At 37.2% G+C, this 21,871-nt stretch overlaps 1 pseudogene; it reads right to left on the bottom strand.

The window, feature by feature from the left end:
* The window catches only part of LOC109047154, a 159,263-nt pseudogene extending 138,019 nt beyond the window's left edge, over positions 1–21,244 (bottom strand).
* Between the last annotated feature and the right edge of the window lie 627 nt (positions 21,245–21,871).

The raw sequence follows: 21,871 nt of genomic DNA, 5'->3' as shown, positions 1-21,871 counted from the left end.
AGAGCCTGGATAGAAACAACACACACTTTCGTTCTCCAAAGGTTCAAGGTACATTGTTATTCTACATTCATACTGACAACCAGGCAAAAATCCCTTCAACAAAGACACTTCCTGAAGAGGCTGTGCATTGTGTACCACTGCAAAGAAACAGCTATAGAGAAAGGCAGAAAGAACGTGCCAAACAAACACAAAGAACACAGTAATAGTTTGTTGGATTGGACCTGGAGACTATTGCTGAAAGACCCCAATCTAAGTTCTAGAATCACATGCAAAGAATCAGAATCACTTCATTCACTGTATCATATGGACAGACAATTCACTTTGGAAAACTGGTCTGAATTTTCATTTCGAACAATTGTGAGCAAGTCTTAAAACCACAAATTAGCATAATTCAATTTATTTGTTTTTCACCATTAATTTCTGAATTAACTGTAGAAAATTCAATCTAAGATGATGTAGAATCACAGAATCAATCACTTTATTATTCACTTCAACTATATATATATATTCTTAAAGTCTTTCTAAAGCAGTGGTTCTCAAAGTGTGGGTTACAGCCAAAGGATGTAACTTAGAATGGGAGATGGATTGGTTTGTGAAAGGGAAGAGAAAAGCCATCGATGATGTCGCACAGACCCAGACAAATGCTGGTCATTCAAAAGCTAAATGCAGAAAATATGATGAGGCATATCTTGCTCTCGGCTTCACTCACTGTGTCTGTACCGGACGCTACAGTTGTCGCATCGCACCGCAGCAGCTCTACTGTACACTGGACGCGACAAAGCGGCTGCTGTAAATCATTTTAACGTTGTGTCAGTATGTCATAAATAGAGCTAGGCATCAGTTTAATGTTGGGTTTTGTTGAGTCGCGTCGCACCACGCCACATCCACTGTAGACAGCATCACAGGTTCTACTGTATTTTGCCGCTCGCGTCCGGTGTAGACACAGTGTTTAATGTCGTTGGTGAGGAGGGAAGCCTGTGTGTCCTATGCCTTAGCATAAAACCCACAATAAATAAATAAATAAATAACAGAGAGATAATAATAACAGTTATTCTCTCTATGCTATTTTTCAATGTTTCAATGATGCAGGTGATTTTTCCCTGTAGGTTTAAAACAAAACAAAAAAATTAAATTTTTATAATGTTTAGTGAAATTATTTGGCGAGACCAAAAAAGTTTGAGAACCACTGGTCTAAAGTTAACAGACAGCATTTAAAAAGTGCATTCCACATGTATACATATGTTTATTACAGTGACTTTATATTACCTAAAGTAGTGTGATAAAGCAACAGGTTTGTTTTTATATTTCTGCAATCTACTTTAGTTTGTGTGATTTGTATATTAATGTTTACACCAGGCTTATCTGTCAGTGCTTTATGTTGTCATAATTATTACATGCTTTCAAGGTTGGAAGTTCAACAAATCCGTCAATATACTACTGTGATTGTAGTTGTTTAATAAAAATATCATATCAATTCATGCACCTAATTTCATCGTAACATAGGCCTGGCCTACAGAAAAGGTTTAATCTATTTAATATTTAATCTATCTAATATTGCGTTGGTCATACTATATGATTTTTTAGCTTGTCTTTGTTGAATAATACAGAACATAAAGAGCTTTAAAAAATAATTGCATATTAAATCGCAATATTAGTAAAAAAACAACAAAAAAAACCCATTCGATTATTTCCCTAAATCGTTCAGCCCTACTTAAGCCTTGTGTTTTAAAATTAAAAACGGTCGCACCGACTGTTATGTTAAAATATGGTGAACATACAGTTAAGTGGATATTATTCAAAAATATTTAAATCCAGAATGCTGTATCTGACCAGCGACCAATCAGAATCATATCCAGAGAGCCGTGTAATTAATTATGATAAGTAACGAGATTTGACATTAGTCAGGCCTGTGAGGAGGTACTGGAGGGTAGATATCTCTGTCACAGTTCCAGGGACTCATAAAAGAGCAGCCTGATCCCCATCCACAGCAGCATTTATCTTCATTTTCCATACATGGCTGGGATAGTCACTGATGGGGGGAGTGGAGGCTCTGACTGATTACACCCGTCTCTCCACCTCTATGACTGCACGGAGGGGTGGGATGGGGACATTGGGCGACTGAGGGGTGCCTTCGTTCGCCAACATCCTCCCCTGAGTAAATCACAGGCTGGAAGGTGCATGTTGAGCCTTTAAGTATAGCGGATAAAGGCTAATTGTTTACTGCGGCCTTGGATAACTGTTATGGGGCAAAGGGTGTGAGAAACAATCAATAAAAACATGACTGTGAGGGGCCGTCAGTTCCTGAGGCAGCATCTGTACAGCACCGAGCCAAACAGCATGATGGTTCCCTCACACAGTCAATTAGCCGTATTAATTAACTGTCCAATAGATATCATTTAAAATCAATTTAGCCCTCTTTATGGACTCTCTCAGGCACAATTTCAGGCCAAATAAAGCTGAAATAAACACAGCCATTATTCATGTACAAGAAGGTCTGGTATTGCTGACTTTCTATTCCATTTCAAAAGAATTACAAGAAGATAATACATACTGATCCTCAGAAAAAGTCACAAATATATACAAATATTTTAAAATTGCAAAAGAAAGTACTTGTTAAAACTTTGTTTTTAAAGTTTGACATTGGTGATTCTAAATGCTAATGGTTTTTTTTTTTATTCATAACCAAGATATAAAAATTTTGAATATGCAGAACTGCAAATGAAATTTAAAAGCTGTGGTGAATATTTTACGTGAATAATGATTTATGTTTTGGCCTGTTTCGCACTTAAAATATAGCCAGGGTTATTATAGTTAACTAAAACTGCAATCAATCAATAAATAGATAAATAAATAGATAAATTAAACAATAAATAAATATTTTGCATTTGAAAAATATCTAAAAATATATTTTATTTCAGTAAGTCAGCAAGGTAACATTTTTATTTTTTTAATTTGGTTTAACCTAATCTACTAAAATAACAAACCAACCTTGAAATAAAATAATTATGAAACATTACTCAAATTAAAATGAAAACAGAACATAAAATGTAATACAAATCATTAATAAAAACTATAACTACAACATAGCGCATGAATAGCATGAACCATTATGGGGCTTTTATGTCATTTAACTTGATATCATTCGTCCCTATTGACTTTCAGTGTGAGTGTTCTGCATAAGATCTCCTTTGTGGCCAACAGAAAATAAAAAGTCATATGGATTTAGAGTGACATGAGGGTGAGGAAATGATGACAGAATTATCGTTTTTGGCCAGAGCACTCCTCTGGTAGTGGATTAAGACAGTATGTCTGTGAAACAAAGCTGCTGTAAATCAGCGAAGCCAGGAAGAAAACAGCAGCACCGTCCACGCAGGGCAGTCAGCAGCACTAATGCTCTTCACGGAGAGGCTCTGTCTACTGGCCAAACTAAACTGCTAAGACTGACACCAATTTGTACAAAGACAACCGACAGTGCCTCAGGAGCAAAGCCTTGCTGTCAGATCTCATAGAACTCTGTACCAGCATTGTGTGGAAATGTCAGTGATGGTCTCTGCTGAGAAAACATTCATCATAAGACACTATTCAAATAGCATTTACTTGCATTATGCAATGCCGAGAGAGAGAGAAACAACCATTCATCTATAAGCCAAATCAAAATGCTTTCAGGCTTTCTGTGTTTCTCAAAGAGAGACAATAACTTCAAACAAATCTCTTATGGGATCATGCAAATCGTGATTGAATTATCTTTTATGTTAAAAATAGGTTTGCTTCTGTTTCTGCTGTGCAGAAGTGCTGTTTTGTCTTGTTTTGTCTCTTTCTGCGGACTTAATTCATGCGAACATGCCACTGCTTCACTAAGCTCGGTATTATCCTACCCAGAATTCCTCTCAGCATTCCACTGAGTTGTTTCTTCCGGTTTCACGGGCAAATGGTACCTACACCTAACACATGAAAACACCATTGATAATAAACAATACTACAGAGAAGGTCTGCATATATGATAGAAATGGAATACTTGTGCAACAAAGTATAACTCCAAGTATTTTTTTTTCCATAATATGTGAAACAGAATGCAGTAGTGTAATACATTGTCACCACATTCATCACACGCAAAATGAAAGGTCAAGTTGAGTGCATTGTAGGCTAAATGTACATACTGCAAACTTAATATAGCTTGATACTACGATACGAAAATATTTAAATTAACAAATCACACAGATATGACATTTCTTCCAGATAGAAAAATTCCAAGAGTTTGTGGAAAAAAAGGTTGTTCAAATAAAAGAGATTAATGTTGAAGATATTCTAAAAGCCTTTCAAGACTAACAGTATAAAACCATCTAGGGAAATATTTGAATCTTAAAGACTTAAGAGATTGTGAATAAGTAATGAAAGAAAATCTTTGAAACCAGCGCTTTTGAGGCACAGAGAGATTTCAAATCAAGTCTATTTTACATTTTAGCCTTAAACAAAATATTGCCCCAAAAAAGACAAGTACCAAGCAAAGTAAAAAGAAATAAGCATGGCCAGGCAGTAGAAAGAAGATGGCAAAGATCAAGGGTTTTTCTGTAAAAAGACCAAAGGTGTACATAAAATATTGGAAAGGACCTGAGGAGGAACACACACACACACACACACACTCACACACACACACACTCTCTCTCAGAGTAAGAGAGAGGGGTCTTGGGATCACGGACTGCTCCAAACCTGCATAGTAAAGATCTTGTGGTGTGAATTCCTAAACAGGGAGCCAGGACTAAGGATGAATTATTTATGACGACCCTTTGCTCCATGTCAGCGGCTCCACTGGATGAAATGATATTTATGAAGTCCCATGGGCAGGGGCAGTTAAAGTGAGGGGGAGGAGGATTCCTGCTCCAATGGGAGAAAACCAGACACTGATTGAGGGATGCAGCATTAGAAGATGCTAATAGATGTCCACGGGAGACGGAGGAACATGTATTCATCAAGGATTGATTGAGAGAAATGAACATTTGGGCTATGCATAGTATGGATAAATAATTGGTCCTGCACAGCACAAAAAACAAACAAACAGCTACAACAACAAAACAAATCTAAGGACATGACTGGCTTGGAAAGCATTGCACAACAGCATCTCGTCTTGTTTTTTTCACAGTTTATTTAATCAGTGATATATCAAGCCTAATAGAGCAGACTGGCAGCAATGACTGTCTGCCTAAAACACTGCAGCAAAAATCACCATTCATGTCTCCATTTCTTGCACTTTCTGCAAAACTGTTTTTTGACAAATCAATATTTTCTTTTTTTTTTTTTTTTGACACCATTTACCCACTCATGTGATTTCAAACTAGTATGACTTACTGTGTGTCTTGGTATATGCATGTCTCAACAGTGATATGGTGAAAGATTATTACAATTTAAAAGAACTGTTTCTATTTTAATATATTTCAATATGTAATTTAGTCCTGTGATGCAAAGCTGAATTTTCAAACGCCATTACTCTAGTCTTCAGTGTCACATGGTCCTTGAGAAAACCAATATTCTAATCTGAGCTCAGGAAAAAAAATATATATACGTAATATCAGTGCTGAAAATAGTTTTTGCTGCTTATATGTTTTTTTTTATTATTATTATTTGCAAACTGTGATACACTCAAAAGTTTGGATTAAGTATAATTTTTAAAAGTACTAGTTAAGACATTGAGACAAATGCGATTTCTATTTCACAAAATGCTGTTCTCTATTCAAAGAATCATATTTTCCTTAAAAATATTAAGCAGCACAAACTGTTTTCAACATTGAAAATAATAACGTTTCTTGAGCACCAAATCAGCATATTAGAATGATTTCTGAAGGATCATGTGACACTTCAAGGCTGCTGAAAATGCAGTTTTGTCATTACATGAATAAATTATATTTTAAAATACAGAACAGTACTACTGTATTTTTGATCAAATAAATGCAGACTTGGAGAGCATAGGAGACTCCTTCAAAATTATTTAAAAATCTTAATTATAGTGTATATTATATAAATGATGTTACTTTTTTAAAGTACATTTTAACACATTTAAGGACTAGTGGACACCCTGTATCAAGTTCCACACAGTCATCATTCGAAATGAATTCTTGGATTGTGCGCTCTCCACAGTTTGAAATCTTGTGGTGTCTTTCCATGATTTTTTTTTTCATAGCTAAGCATAACATCCACATTATCACCACATTTCCAAACTCTCAGTGTGGGAGGTGTCAGACGAAATGAAACAGACTGAGAACGTTCAAACTCAACATGTAAAAATATCCAAGACCACACAGGGTACGTTTAATTAAAGAGGGTAAAGATTATAATTTACCCTTGCAATCCCTTTAAAAACCATCCATGCTTGCTAAAAGTCTGCTGGAAAAGTAAAAATGCTGCCAAGCCACTGACCAACACCAACACACAATAAGAAATAGAAATCAACTCAAAATAAGGCTCCTTTGATTCCCTTTGAACATTTATGTGCTGTTTGAATGAGAGTTAGCTACATAACTGAGGTCCCTCTTTAAACAAGTGGAACATTTTGGCTGTTTTCTTGATCACTAGACAGTAACCAGACAAAATAAGCCTCAGTACAACTAAATTTAGGCAGAAATGTATTCAGAACACAGCAGTGGTTGAAAGATGTCACTTCTCCATTTCTATCTCGAGTCATTTGTGATCAGAATCAGATTTTTGTTCCAGGAGTGATGCTTCACGCACAGAGCATCAAAACAAAAGCCTCAAAACGCACGTTTACCCCTGAAGAAATGCTCATATCTGAGAACTAATATAATAATGTCTGCCTTGTCTTTTATGATACCATCTCATAACTTCATAATTTTTTTTCCAGCAGACACAGATTTAGACATCTGATATGTAGTGTACAATCATTATTCATACACTATTCATGCGCATCTCTCATAATAGAATATAACCCAGCCGCTTATGAAAAATATTCACGTCTGTGGTGCAGCTGAAATATTTGCTTTTACAGCAGTTGTACAGAAGCAATTAGCATATTTCATGGCAACGGGCAAATAGCACTGCTGTGAATGGGGCTCCACACACATTCTCTTCTAAATGTGATTGGTAAGAATTCTTTGAGTAGCTTTTGAGGTTTACCAGTGTTAACTGTTAACGGTAAGTGCAATCATAATATCTATGCAGTATATTAATATAATAATATGCCAATCTTACAATTATTTTTGACTTCATGTCACTGGGAGTATAATTAAAAATAAAAAAAACAAGGTTAGTCTACTTTTACTATAATAAAACCAATCAAATCTTGAATAAATATAAATAATACTAAAATAACACTGAAGTGATGTGTGAGTTCAAAGACATAAACACAAACCTAAAACCATACAATGTCAAAAGGACAGAAAGACCTTCTACATTCCCAAAAGTAATAATGAATAAAGCAAGTGAACAAAATGGAGGTGAAATCTCCAGAGTGTTCATAATCTCTGTGTCGAGAGAAAATGATTCCAGTGCTATTTTGGCACATTCTCAATGTCAAACATCAATAACTCCTCCCATCTCCTTTTCAGCAGCCTCTTCTACATATTCATGACTTAGAGGGATCAATGAGATGACAGAAAGACTGATGGACAGCAGAAATCTCCTTCAGGATGACAAACACCCTGGAAATAAATTCGAACATTGTGACGACTGAAAAGTAATGAAGAGATTTAAACTGAATTTCAAATGAAAGAAAATGAGATTCACAAAGCTCAGTGCCTTACTGCAGCCAATAATGAAAAACTAGAAGTTAAATTAGTGAAGAATTATCAATGCTCTGTAGACTGCGCCTTCATAATTCTCATAATTCGCAAAGTTCAAGCAGGTGTTGTTTACACACATTACTTAACAAGCGCTGTCAGCATTCACTAACAACTACATTTTAATAAGCTCCTAAAAGAATGTAACTCAGGCAGAAAAACACCTGTTTGGGCGAAGATCTTTAAAGCGTGGGACTGAAGAGATGTGATCCAGACACAAGAGCTCTTTCTCTAACAATTACAGTGTTAATGGTAGTGGTGTGATGGAGATCTGAACACTGGCCTAACATTGAGCCTCAGGTTCTGCTACTGCCAGAAATGGGAAAAAGTGGAAATATGTTCTCCAGAAGCCCACTCAACTATGCCAGATCCATCCAGACACTGCTGTACAGCGTGATATTACTGACTAGCTCCTCACCGGATCAGTAAACCTCTCAGCATATCCTCATACACATCTCATGGCTCCCATTTCAGTGGCAGCAGAGCTCCTGAGGATTATGGGTAAAGCTGGTATGTGATCAAATGAGGCGGATGTGTTATTAGATTGAGAAGGTGGTTCTTCACTACTGAACAATCTAGCTGAAATCAAGCTGGTCTAGACGGTTGATCAGCAGAACTGCCACCTGAAAGTCCTAGTTTCAACTAGGAAGATGATCTTCAGAAGCATTTGTGGCATAATGTTTTTCAAAACACTAGATATCACTTTAATACATAGTGTTTCGAAGCAGCTTTACATTAATAAACTGGAAAATACCAGTGTTATTTGTTATAAAATTCATAAATTATGAAACACATTCAACTGCAAAGCAGATCTATAGAAGATAATAGCGTCATTATTCAGCTTAATTTAGTTCAATGTTGTTTCAATTCAATGATGAATGGAGCCAGTTTATAAATGGTGAAATACTCACAATTTCAATTGAATAGTCTATACTTACAATATGCGTTAACATGATTTTACAATTTAGTTGCCATGAAATCACAACCTCATAAAACCTAAAAGAATGTAAAAAATATTAAAACAACCCAAGACTGGTGTTATTTGCACAGCTTTAATAGACAAATTATTGTAAAACACTATGTTACGTTAAAAAGCAAAACAAAACATTAGTTAACTATATCTGTTAACATGAAATAACAATGAAAAATATGCTGCATTCATGCCATATCGTAATTATCGTAATTCCAAGATGACAACACGTGACGTTCTACAGTGGTCACGTGGTACAAGTCATTGCTCTCAGAAAACTCCCAGTTCACATGTTGTAATTACGAGTTCTATGAGGACGTGAACACTTTTTACAAGTTGGAATCTCGTAATTACGGGAATTCCGATATGGCGTGAACGCACCTATAGTTTCAAAGCAATTAATTAATCTCAGTTCATTTAAATTTTGACATTTACTTAAGGCTGCAAGATTATGACAAAAATCATAATTGTCGATTATTCCCTTGAAATTGTAATTCCGATTATTAATTACGATTACCACAATTTACATTGAATGTTTATACCATTGTTTGATGCAACTGCATGCAGTATTTTTACATGAAAATAAACAAGCTGAAAACACTCTAGCTGAAAAACTTTTAGTGCTTTTCTATAGTATTAAGCCTCAAATGTCAAAAATACATTGGATTGGTTTCTTCTTTAAATTATGAAAAAGTAAAAAATATGAATGGTTTTATAATGTTATACTAAAACTAAAATTTAAATAATGGGAAAAACCCTTAAAATAGCATGTAGAAAGAAAAAAAACACATCTTAAGCACTCAGAATAACATAAATGAACTTTGAACGATTAATTGCCGCATTGAACGATTACTTAATTGTGGCATCTGTAATTGTAATCGCAATTAGAAATTTGATTAATTGTGCAGCCCTACATTTACTAGTATATTATTAAAATCAAATGTTAATATTATTTAATGGACCTCAATGAGCAGTCACAATTTCATTTATTGTTAACTAATGTTAACAAAAAATACTGACTGATAAATACTGTAACAAATATATCGCTCATTGCTAGTTAATGTTAATTGGACCTTATTGTAAAGTGTAACCTTTTTATAATAAGCTCTGCATTTATGCTTTTACTTCCATTGTAAGTACTTCACGGTAACCTCAACTTTCACATTTTCAAAGAAAACTGGACAAATTGAAATGTACTTTTATGGTAATCAGCACTATGCCACAAATGCTGTTGTATAAACCTAACTGGTATTGAACCCAGAATATTCCTTTAAGCTAGTTAGACATGGTCTCAGACCTCCAACAAACCAGCGATAATATTCCACATACCAGCATGACCCTCTTAAACTGGTATGACCTTGTTCTTTTCCCCCAGGATTCAGAGTTCTGAATCAGATCACCATGAGGCATGCTTTAATTTTCCTCATTGATTCATCACTTTCTTCATTCGCTGTGGCAGTGGGAATAAGCCTGGCCAGTTTCTTACATCATACACTTGGCATGTCTCACAGCTTTCCTCTTCAACTCTAAACTAGCCATAAATCTCTAGCACTCATGCAGCCCCTGACCCCTCCGCATTGTGCCATTGCTAAAAGAGAAGGATAAAAAAAACACACATGGCTCCTTTAGCACAGCATGAAGGTATCTGAAGCATTGTCCAATGTGACCTCAACAAAAGAGATCAGCATTTCTATTAAAACGTCGTCTCTTGGCAGTTGGCTTTGTAACACAACAAAGCAGACACCTCCTGATCCACTTGGCTAAACCAACAATAGGAGTAAGTCAGAATGCGATATGATGTATAAGCTCAGCCCTGAACCTAACCGGGATAGTCAATGATGGGAACCACAGTGTAGCAATGTGGGGGGCTGGGAGGGGGAATCTGTGCCCTGCAGGACTCCGATGGGGGAGAAACTAGCATCCATTATTAATGGAAGTCGGCTGCAAGGAGAAATGGATCAAATGTGGCTTTCGGTGGAGCTACTACCTGAAAAACATGAATTATTTGTTGTTCATCAAGCAAGCTTTGTCCTTTTCGTTCTCCTTAAATGTCTTTTTTCACACTGTCGGCTACAATCTCATTTAAAAAACTGCTCAGCTGGTATCACCGCAGAGACCGAAGAGATTCGGCTCCATATGGAAAGGTAGAGAAACTGCAGAATTAGCATTTCCCAGTATGCAATGCATTTGTAAGAAACACAAGGTGTCACGAGCGGAATAATTCAATCACATGTTATGGTAAATACCTATAAAACATATGCCTGGTTAATGGAGTCCAGGAGACAATTATGCTCATGAACACCCGTGGAGTGAATGACATGGGCTAAAGGCGAAATGCTGCTACCACAGCACATTTAATTCAATATATCAAACTAAGGTGAGGTAGATGTGACAGCACATGATGGCGTGACACAACAGAGAAGGAGAAGAAGGCAGGGAGGAGGTTAATATTGATTGTACAACCTCCAGTCTGAGATCACCACGAGCTAGCTGGAAACGTGTTTGCAAGCCCAGCGGCTAGCAGTTTACGGCATGTGCCCCCTGGGACGCAAGCGGACACAAATGAGCCTCAAATGAGTCTCCGTTGGTCACGCCACATATTCCAGCTCACCTCCATCCCCCATGTCTTCACATAACAACACATCAAGCGCTGATTGAAATTCAAATAGGAGCAGCGCACAACGGGATAGACGTAGCGAGGCATCGCAGAGGTTCTCAGGGGCCCAATACAGCACAGCTCTATAACCACTTAACTACTAGTCAATTTTCCACTGAGGTTCTAGAGTGATGTTTGGCGATATGTGATTTCATGGATGATCAATGCTCCGTATAACATTTCTGGTGAAGAAATCTAAAGTGCAAGTAGACAACATTAATTTTTTTGTATTTGCCATGCAACAGAAACACACAACCTTAACAGTCACATTTACTTGTTCATTAGCAGAAAGAACTCGCCGGATGAAAATGGACGGCAAAGCTTGAAATTATATTAGGAAAGGTTTACCTTGAGTAATTCAGTTACAAGGGTTCAATAACAATGACCCGAATGAGTTCCAGAGCTCGTCAAGGACCCAAAATCAATTTGTGCACAACAAAGCATTACAAATGAACGAAGGTTTATATTAGGTAAATCTCATTCTAAAGATCATCGCTCCCAGTACACTTAAATTATACAGACTCTTGGTTCTCTAAAACATTGAAAGACTAAAGGCTAAAAGGCTAAACTGAACATTGGTCAAAAAAAGAGATATGATTGCAGTGAAAAGCTCGTGAGATGATATCAACAAATTTCAAAGAGTAACCCCTGAATATTGAAAACCATGATTAAAAGTTTAAAAATTCTAAGTGCTTCCAAAAACAGTATTTATAATTTACAAGCATTACTGTTACCATTGCTTATACCTTAAAATTTTGGTCATACCAATTTTGAACGTACATGAAATTAAACCAATATCTTAAACTTAGAGCTGTGTTGTTTCTTTTCTAAACAATTTAACTTACAATTTATGCAAACATCTTCAAAGAGAACTTGTGACTTGGACCAGTAGGAAACCAATTATTAACACCATAGCATCTAGTGATGCACCAAAATTATTTTTTTATTAAACCGAAGCATTCATTTGGTTGAAAACCAAATTATGTACCACCGAACCAATTGTAGCACAGTTCTACAGTTCAGCAAATTTCAATCAATGTTTTAGGCCCTCCAAAACTATTTCGAACAAAAACCTTTCTCTTTTGCTGCTTTAGCCAAATATTTTTGGTTGTCGCATTACTACCAGCAACCATGCAGGACAATAACTGCACAATAATGCAAGAACAACAATTTAGAGCACCTTAGCAACTACATATTAATATTGTTTATTCAGATAAACATTCATATTTTACTAATGAAAAAAACAAATAACCAAAACATCAACTCTATTTTGCCTCAGATAATTCAATTATTTGTAACACAGGCTGATTGAAATCAGAATGGTGTTTTTCTCTTGGTTTTGTTAATTTCACAACAAAATTATCTTCATGAGCACTAAAGCTCATCTATAGTGCTTACACAAGGCGCTGGACACTGTTTGCTGGCTGCAGATAGATGAGAGGCCCACACTTCCTAATGGCTTCCTGTATTTCACAGTACAGTTTCCTTTCAGGAAATTATCAATACAAGCCGCTTCAGCACTGACCCAAAACCACAATGCCACAAGTCACCTACTTTAATTAAAAGCGATTGAATGCACTGAAGGCGTGCTTCCTCTAAGAGCAATGAACGAGAAAGAAAGAGAGTAATATAAAAAATGAATTGAATGGGGATGAGTTTATTGAACTAGAACCAAGAGTGCAAAAAAACTTCATTTAATCTTACATAGGACTGAAAAGACAAATCTTTTTCATATCGCCATATTGCGATCTAATCAAAATAAAAGTGTTGAAAAGCTACTAGGAGAAATTACACGAGGAGAGTCGACATCATAAAGCGGAATGGAACTTTTGACCTACTGGAGAATATTACACACTCTTTAAATAAATGGGGCATAGAAGAATATGTCTGGAGCCTGTGGGCTCAATGCAAGCTGGCATAAGCGAGTGGTCCAACCCTCATTAGAAATTAATTACCACTGTAGTCAGCGTGGGGCAGCTGTGCAGTCTCTATGTATCTAAGGCCTTACCCAGGGGGAGCAATTGAACCCCTGACCCCCCTCTTTTCGGCAAGCAATGTGCGACACCACCCTGACTGTAAATTACTGGCCCAGCCATGCTGGGAATGCAGGCAGCAGCAGTAAGGCTCTGAGTGGGCTGGTATGGGTGGGTCGGCCCGGTCCACTGCCCAGTGAAGGTTTATCTTCTTTTGGGAATTCCTCAGTGAAACCATACTAGCTATAGAAAAAAAATTGTCTATTTTGCCCCAGAAAAGATGTAAAGGGTAATGACTGTGATATCATCTGATTGCAACTGCTAATTATCCAATCATCAAGTTATTGTGTACATGATTCTGCTTAGGCTAATTCAGTTGAAGTGGGGCCATTGTGTAAGTGTCTAGAGGTGAGAAATGGAAGATAAAAGTAGTATTTTGTTTAATTACCATACGTAAAAAGATCCCGGGATAGTGGCTTCCTGTAATTGCTTTTTGATGAACATAATGGGCCATCTCTTCCAAAATTGTCCAATTACCAATATCAAACCTTATTATAAGGTGAGAGAAAACAGAAACAAGAAAAATATTATTTGTGTACCTTTGATAAAAATAATCCTCTGCTTCTGAAAAAAAAGCCTTCTTTAATCTAGTCAAATATTAAATGCCGGTCGTCCCCCAGCTAATTTGCTTCATTTTCGTGTACCTAAGTGAAAAGGGGCACATTTGCATAGGCCTGTAGCAGCAATTACTTATTTCGAGGCCCACATGCAATCTGCATAAAGAATTCTGCAGAATGAATTTAAATGGGGAAATGTGTTAAACTGCTCAGAATACCAAACTCTTAATAGTAGCTGAAAGTTACTAGTGTACTCAGAGTGTTTAGAACTTCAAAAGAAAATTACTTTTGAATCACTAATAAAATGTTGGATAAAAGGGAAAAAAATAATCAAATAGTTAGACTGAATATTTTTGTAATTCAAAGAACTTTTGTGAAATTAGCATTCTCTGGAAACCTGTGAAGCTTTCTGTGGATTTTCTGTCGGCGCAGGTTCCATGTAGGCATACTCATTCCACAGGTAGCAGGTCAAATATGCATTTTCATCAAGTCTTTTCCATAAAACAGCTCATTAGGCATCTACAGTAACAGCTGGCCTCCCTTTAATGATGCCCCCTTCCATACAAACTCAGTCGGTGGGATCATGTGACACATGTCCAAGGGTCCAGTGCTGGAATGTCAGGCCTACTCTGCAGGTGCTTTTCTGACTTTATCTTCTTACCCTGGCTGTTTTTTCTCTAGTTGCATTTATCCATCATAGGGTCAGAGGTCAATTCTTGAGGTCAGGGACCCAGAGCAGCTGGTTTCCATCATTCCCGCTGATCCTAACCATCAGGAGGAAATTCTTCATATCTCATCTTGCAAGCCCTGCAGCTGCAAGACCATCTACAAGTTATGAATGGAAACAACTGCACAAACTGTCCAACACCATAACAATACATACCTAGAAAATGTATAAATCTACATTCATTTGAGCATGATGTGAAACACCATAAAAGTTAAGTAAAGCACAGCTCTTCCTGGCCTTCTTGAGGACTTATAAAGAGAATAAAGAGCATATCCTCACAATCACAAAAGCAACTGTATTCACCTGACCTCTTTTAAAGACTCATTTCAGTCAAGATACAGTATTCACAGCATATGATGTAAACTAGGCTTAACAAAAACAGAGGTTCTGTAAACATTTCAATTATGAAATACATAACTAACATGCATTGTAACAGATATATTCAGAAAAGCATCTTAAGAAACCATTCCTTTAAGGGGAACTCTTGACACGTCCTGCCTTTATTTGTCAAATAATATCCTGAGAATATTCCACCATTTATTCACTCCTATGTCGTTCTTTTTCAAAGCTTGCAGCTCCACTTCACATTCATTGTAATATGAAAAAAGATCAATCAATATATTATTCAAATTTTCCAATTTTGTCTCTGGCAGAACCAAAGAAGATGTATGGATTTTATAACTTTGTCACAGTAAAATATATTAAAATGTCAATTTTCAGGTGAAACTACACCTTTAATGATTAGTGGCAACTGGAAAATTCAGGTTACTAATTTGCATAAAAAAATCAGCAAATACTGCACTGTTTAAATTTCGAGTCACAGTGTTCCATTTTCCACGCTTCCTTGGTTAAGCAAAAGGAGGAGTGTTTGCTTTGAGCAGGCAGGTATGACAAGCCCTTTCCGGACGTTTGCGATAAACCAAAAGCCAACCTCAGGATGGCGTGTCGAGAAGATCTTAAGCACGTCTTGAGCTGCCAAGAGCAACAAGCTGAGTTTAGGCAGACTGGCACTGAGCTTATTCACAATCCATCTTCAGTGATACATCTACAGACTACAGCTCTCTGCCACACTGAGGCCTTTTTACAGAGCCGTGAGGGAAGGGCCCCCGCAGTGCCCGTCATCAGCGTTCAAGCAATGTGCAACTACAACAGGGTGCTTCAATCACCTTCAATGATTTCACAGCTTTAGTCTGCCGGGACGCTTGGCACAGATATCAGTTCATGCTGTCGTTACTCACATATAACATTTACTGCTGAGAACAGGGAACCGAATCTGAGGAAATACAGAACAAGTTCACTTGTCAGCATATTCAGCAGGTGTGTGGGGGAGACTGTAATGACTGGTCCTTTCAGATTTTTGTGATTAGGTGAAATGCTACACAACAGGCTATAAAGAAAGCAGACCCCATTTTATGACAGCTCAACTATCAGCACAGGAAGATGGAGAGAGAAAAGTACTAATTAATATGGTAGTGCATGCGAGCAACCAAGCTGTCGGAAAGAAGAACAAAATCTACACATTCCAAACTAACTGGGTCAGCAATAAATGGGTTTTATTTGGACTGAGCAGAGAAAAGACCACATGGCAGTTTTGCACATGGAAAAAAGGTTCTCAATTGAGAGCTCTTATTTGCTCTAGTTCAGCATTTGGGATCATCGGTTCGGTGCTGACTGTGAAATATGCAGAACAGAACCCGGGAAGTTGCGGAAAAATCATGCACAATACAGAATCAATTTTAATTTACTAAAGAAAACCAAGTTGTGTTTGCTTTTAAAAAGCGGGTTTCAAAGGGCAAGTTAAAAAAAAATATTGTCTTGTCAACTACAAAAACGCAAATTTGTGAAAATGACGTTATTTGCATGTGTATTACGTGTCGTTGGCAGCCACGTAGTGTTTCTTTACAAGGCGACATCGCCAATTGCTGGCCTGGCATGCTTAATACAACATTTTTAGTAATTTTCGTGAATCTGTGTGTTCACAGAACGTTTTCACAACATTGTCGTCTGTATGCACAACTTTTCAAAAACCCAAAGCCATACCTTTTCAGTTTTTAGTACATCTTTGTTGCATAACAAACTAAGATTCTTGGCCCTACATACAACTTGGGTCCTCATTCAAGTTAAGTTAAGTGGTGTACTTACCAAGTTAAGTGATGTAAAATTCTGGCTGATGCAGAGTAATATATAAGCCAATATATATCCCAAGACTGGATTATGATTTGCATCTGCAAAACAACTGATGCAGGACGAGTTACATTCTAAGAACTCTAATCAGAACCTCTAGTTGAATTTTGCTTCACTTCACCAAGTACAAGCATTCATATCACACATGCATCATAATCTTCTCCAGCTGCTGAGGCTGGCAAGAGACACGGCAGCAAGAATTCACCCGCAAACAGAGATCCACTGGGAACTGCCACCACTCAGATCCCAAATGAGGGTGTTGACCACCAAACGTTCCGTAGGCTTGACCATTTCATCGGAATTCCTTCAACAACAACAAAAAGTCGTACACTAACTCATGTGTATTTGCGTAGACTGGTCATTTTCTCAAATGCTACACTAAAATAGTGCACTCAGAAACATAATGATACACTACTGATGGTAATAGTGCAGAATTGAGCAGGTTTGGTTTGGATCGTCAGAAATCTTTCCAATAATCTTATACAGCCGAAGCTCACCATTTCAATAATTGGACTCAGATTTTCACAAGTAGCTCTAACCATTCATACCTCAATTTAGAGACCACCAAAAAAGAAATGCTGGTGTAAGTATTGATGTTAAGGCTTCCTGGCACAGCCAATCTAGTAAAGGCAAGCTTGGAATGGAATACTTGAGCCAATGTACCACTTACTACACACTGTGCACTACATACTGTGCTATTTTTTTTAAATAATAATTGAAACAGCATGCAACATTGAACATTTCAAACTGCAGTATGCTGAATTGTTGCCATATGATCTATGTGGCATGTTTGAAACCACGACTTACATTCTGTCATTGAAACAAAATAAGACAATTTACACTCCAAATCTGAGTCATTTTTGTTGTCTGATCTACTGGCAAATCAAGAAACAGAGATGATATTGACTATCCATGTATCATGTGTGATAGCGGGAAAAGTTTAATGCATTGCATTCTGGGATACAGTCTGGGAAGTGTGCTCTGGTTGTATCCTCATTTTGGTGAATGTAGTAGGTCATCCATTCAATTCCATTTATTTTAAATCCAAATCAATTTGGCGTAACATAGTATGAAAAAATACACACAAGTACACACCCTCCCAAACACACCAACACAATGCCATATCGCTTAGTACAAGGACAATGAAAGGGTTTGATTTCCTCACAAAGAACCCCAAATTATATGTTGACAAATATCAGGTCAAATTATTAACCAGCACTTTTGCCGCTAGTGCAATAAACAAATAACTCCATCAGTCATAATCCATTTACATGCTACTATCAACCCTTCATTTGCACATTAGGCAATTAGCCAAGGGCCCACTGTCCATCTAAATTAATAAAAAATACTGAAGGCTAGATCTCTCAGCTGGAGCTTATTGTGATGCCCTATTTCCAGCAAGATTCAATTGCTGACAATACTTAATTTGTTACTGTGATATTGATCTTCTTTGTTCCCTGACATCTGAAAACATGCAGCTGCAACAGTAATGAGGACTTTGGATAATGATAATAATGCACAACAACGCACAGCTATATGGCCAAAAAGGCTATTGCACTGACGGGATATTACTAGAAAAGGCATCCATTTATCTATGATAAAAAGATATCTCTCTACATTCTGAAAATAAGCTAAATACAACACAGCTTTTACTAAAATGCTCTTTGCTGGTACCATAGTCCAGTGATGCCATTAGAAGGATGCCATTGTATGGAATAATTAAGTTTAAATAGCAAACAACATTGTGTTGCCATGGTACCTTTTTTCTTAAAAAAAAAATATATATATATATATATATATATATATAAATATTATTTAAATAATAACCAGGAATAAATTTAAAAAAAAAAAAAATACACATTGTAAGAATAACACTGTCCTTTTGTTGAGGTCCTGCTTAGGTGTGTGCAATGAAGGCCTCTGCGAAGGAAGCAGATCGCTTACAGCACTGAGTGGTTGCAGACAAGGTTGTGGGGTTGTTTATACAGTTTAACATGATGTTTACATTGTCCACAGGGAAGCCATCAGCACACAATTCACTCCCAGCAGGATTATGCAGATAAGATGGGATGTTAAAAGGATGCAATGACAACTTAAAAAAAAAAAAACACAAAAAAACTCTCAGATGAAGACATGCCCATTTCCTTTCCAGCACAATGAAGAGTTGGAATGCTGTTATCAGCGATAGGTCACCTGAACTTTCAAAACTGCTTTTGATTCACATATGTGTGCTTCAGGACCTCAAAAAAACGTGTTTCAAATAAACACATATTTTCGGAAGGGGACCCCACAATTAGTAACTTGAAACTCACTCTCTGCATGTAGGTCCAATTCTCTGGAATCAATCAAAACTCCCAAAGGAACTCCCTGTTCCCCCCTTAATCTCCTGGTTTTATTACTTTCCAGACAGAGTCTGCCCATTCCACCCAGCCCCCCATTCCTCTCTTTTGTATTGATCTCCAGCAAAGCCTGTGATTTTTTACCACAGCACATTGCTTTTCATGCAGCAGAGCAGCTTTCATCAGCCTCCGCACGCAAGACAGCCCAGCCGCAAACTCCACTACGGCCTGCTCTCACGTACGTTATCCTAATAAACAAGCTCACGGATCCAAACTAGCGAAAGCATGTTGCCAATACTAATGAAAGAGTTAAATGATGCATCACACAAATTAAAGATGAGCCTTTTCATATTCAATTTGAACAAACATTATGAATGCTCTAACTAACAAAATATTGATAGATTCAATTGCTCTGAAGCAAAATCACAATCACCTTGCTCTAAAGGCATATTTACACAGCTGAGTTAAGGCTGCGCTATACTGGATCCATATTCTGTGCCAGAATGTAATGCAATGGCACATAAAACAGTACTAAAAAATAAAATATGGCAGCTCTGACCCAGCTCAGTCCCTGTATCAGAGGCACCTCTGTTGCTGCATTGGCTCTTTGTAAATGGAATGCAATCTTTAACTTTGTTATTGTCATGTCAGAGTTTATATTTAATTATTAATAACAGTTATTCACAACTTCCTATTTATAAAAGGAATGTTTTAGAAATTATGATCAGTGCAAATACAATACATATGTTGCCTATGTGCAGCATGAACCAATCTGTATAAATGCACCTTTTTCAGGTATCCCTTCAGTGCTTTCTTTTCAGTGTAAATATTGTATGTAAGCAATGGTTTTTGTCCCAGGTATATTCTTTTCGGTTTTTTAAGCAGAGCAAAGTAATTCACTTTCACTCTTCAACCCAGAATTGCACAGCCACCAAAATAAATAGTGTATATGTTCTTCCCAAAACATATTTCTCATTTTCTTCCAGCAAATATCTTATTCGACTTATCCCCTCTGTACAATATATATATATATATATATATATATCATGGATTAACCTTTTTTGTTGTTGTTGTGGCAAGGTATGATGCAAAAGATCTACGACTTCTTACAGAGACGGTGTCTAATCGCTATATGACACTCCAGCAGTGCGTGAAAAGCACTGATTTCCACAGACATGAGGTTATTAGCCTATAATTAACGAGACTTAATTTACTTATTTTCCATGAGGCCGGTTTTGGCGACTCATTATTTAAGAAAGGAATGGGGTTTTCTGTTCAGGTGAAAATGTGAAGGTGTTAATGCAGATCACACCTTTGCAGTTAATGAGCCTTTTCAGGGCAAACATAGAGATTAAAAAGCGATAGTACACCTTTGTTTTGATTTATGAGTATGTCTGAACAGAGCGTGTTCGATGAACTGCACAAAATCCTTGATTTTGTAATAGCTGTATAAGTTATTAAATGTTAGTCACACATAGTTTTACATAATTTTCACACATTTACACGAACAGACGGCGGGTCGCACTACAGAAAGTTTTAATGCACATGAATCTTACCTTTTACAGCATGTGAAACTGTGATCGTGAGGCAGAAAAGAGAGAGGAGCAGCCGGGCTCCCCGCTCCGCCATCACTTTAAACACAAATAAAAGAAGTGTGAAAAGCCTCGAACTCGATCCGTATTTAAAATCCGTCTGATCGCGCGCACGGATCAGTTCAACAGTGTGAACACATCCGGAACGAGTTACTTCCGAAAGTTGCCGAGGGAAACATGAAGCTCTCTGAGCAGAGGCACGATCAGCCCGAGAAATGCGCTTTAAAACTTCAACAGGCGACCGAGTAAAATCAAAGTCAATCCATATTTCCGAGATTAAACCAACGCCGAGCTGGACAGGAGCGAAATGAGAGGCGTCAGTGCAGACATAATGTGTAAAGGTGAAGAGAGAGAGAGAGAGAGAGAGAGAGAGAGAAAGCCAGTCTGGACGGTTGGAGATATTTTTCACTGATCCCAGAGAGAGAGAGAACAGCAGGAATCCAGATCGGACCCTGAGAAAACCGGAACTGGATCCCAGAGAGATCAGGATTCATCTCACGTGGCCACAGCAAAAGCCTGGAATGGTTTTAAACCTTTCTTTCCATCTTGAACACTATTTGAAGTCATTTTATTGGCTTTTTTTGAACGCTTTAGTTTACATTCAAACCCATATCTTTGAAATACCACACATAAGGATCTACCTGATCCTTGATCTGGCAACCTGTTTTTAAACCTTTTGTTAATATTGCATAGCTTATACTTGTCAAGCTTAACTTGAAACTTCACTTAAAATAACTGACTAAATAAATAAACAACATTAAGGAGGAACAAACGTTAGAAACAACTGGCTAAATAAATATATTAACAACAAACATTAAGGCATCCAGCTAGTTGCAAATGCTCGAGTTCTTGGGTAAAAACAAACACATTCAATGTCACAAATTCATATTTCATAGTTTGTTAATTAAAGACTAAAGTTATGTTGGGCCTTTGTGCCAAACATTCCCATGGGGATGTTACATTGTGCCAACCGTCTCTGCTCACACACTTGGTCTATAATGATGTCTGCCAAGTGGCATAATTTATCAC

Source organism: Cyprinus carpio, chromosome B7, assembly GCF_018340385.1.
Source record: "Cyprinus carpio isolate SPL01 chromosome B7, ASM1834038v1, whole genome shotgun sequence".
NCBI lineage: Eukaryota > Metazoa > Chordata > Actinopteri > Cypriniformes > Cyprinidae > Cyprinus > Cyprinus carpio.
The sequence above is the reverse complement of the archived record's forward strand: the minus strand, read 5'-3'. Positions and strand labels throughout refer to the sequence as shown.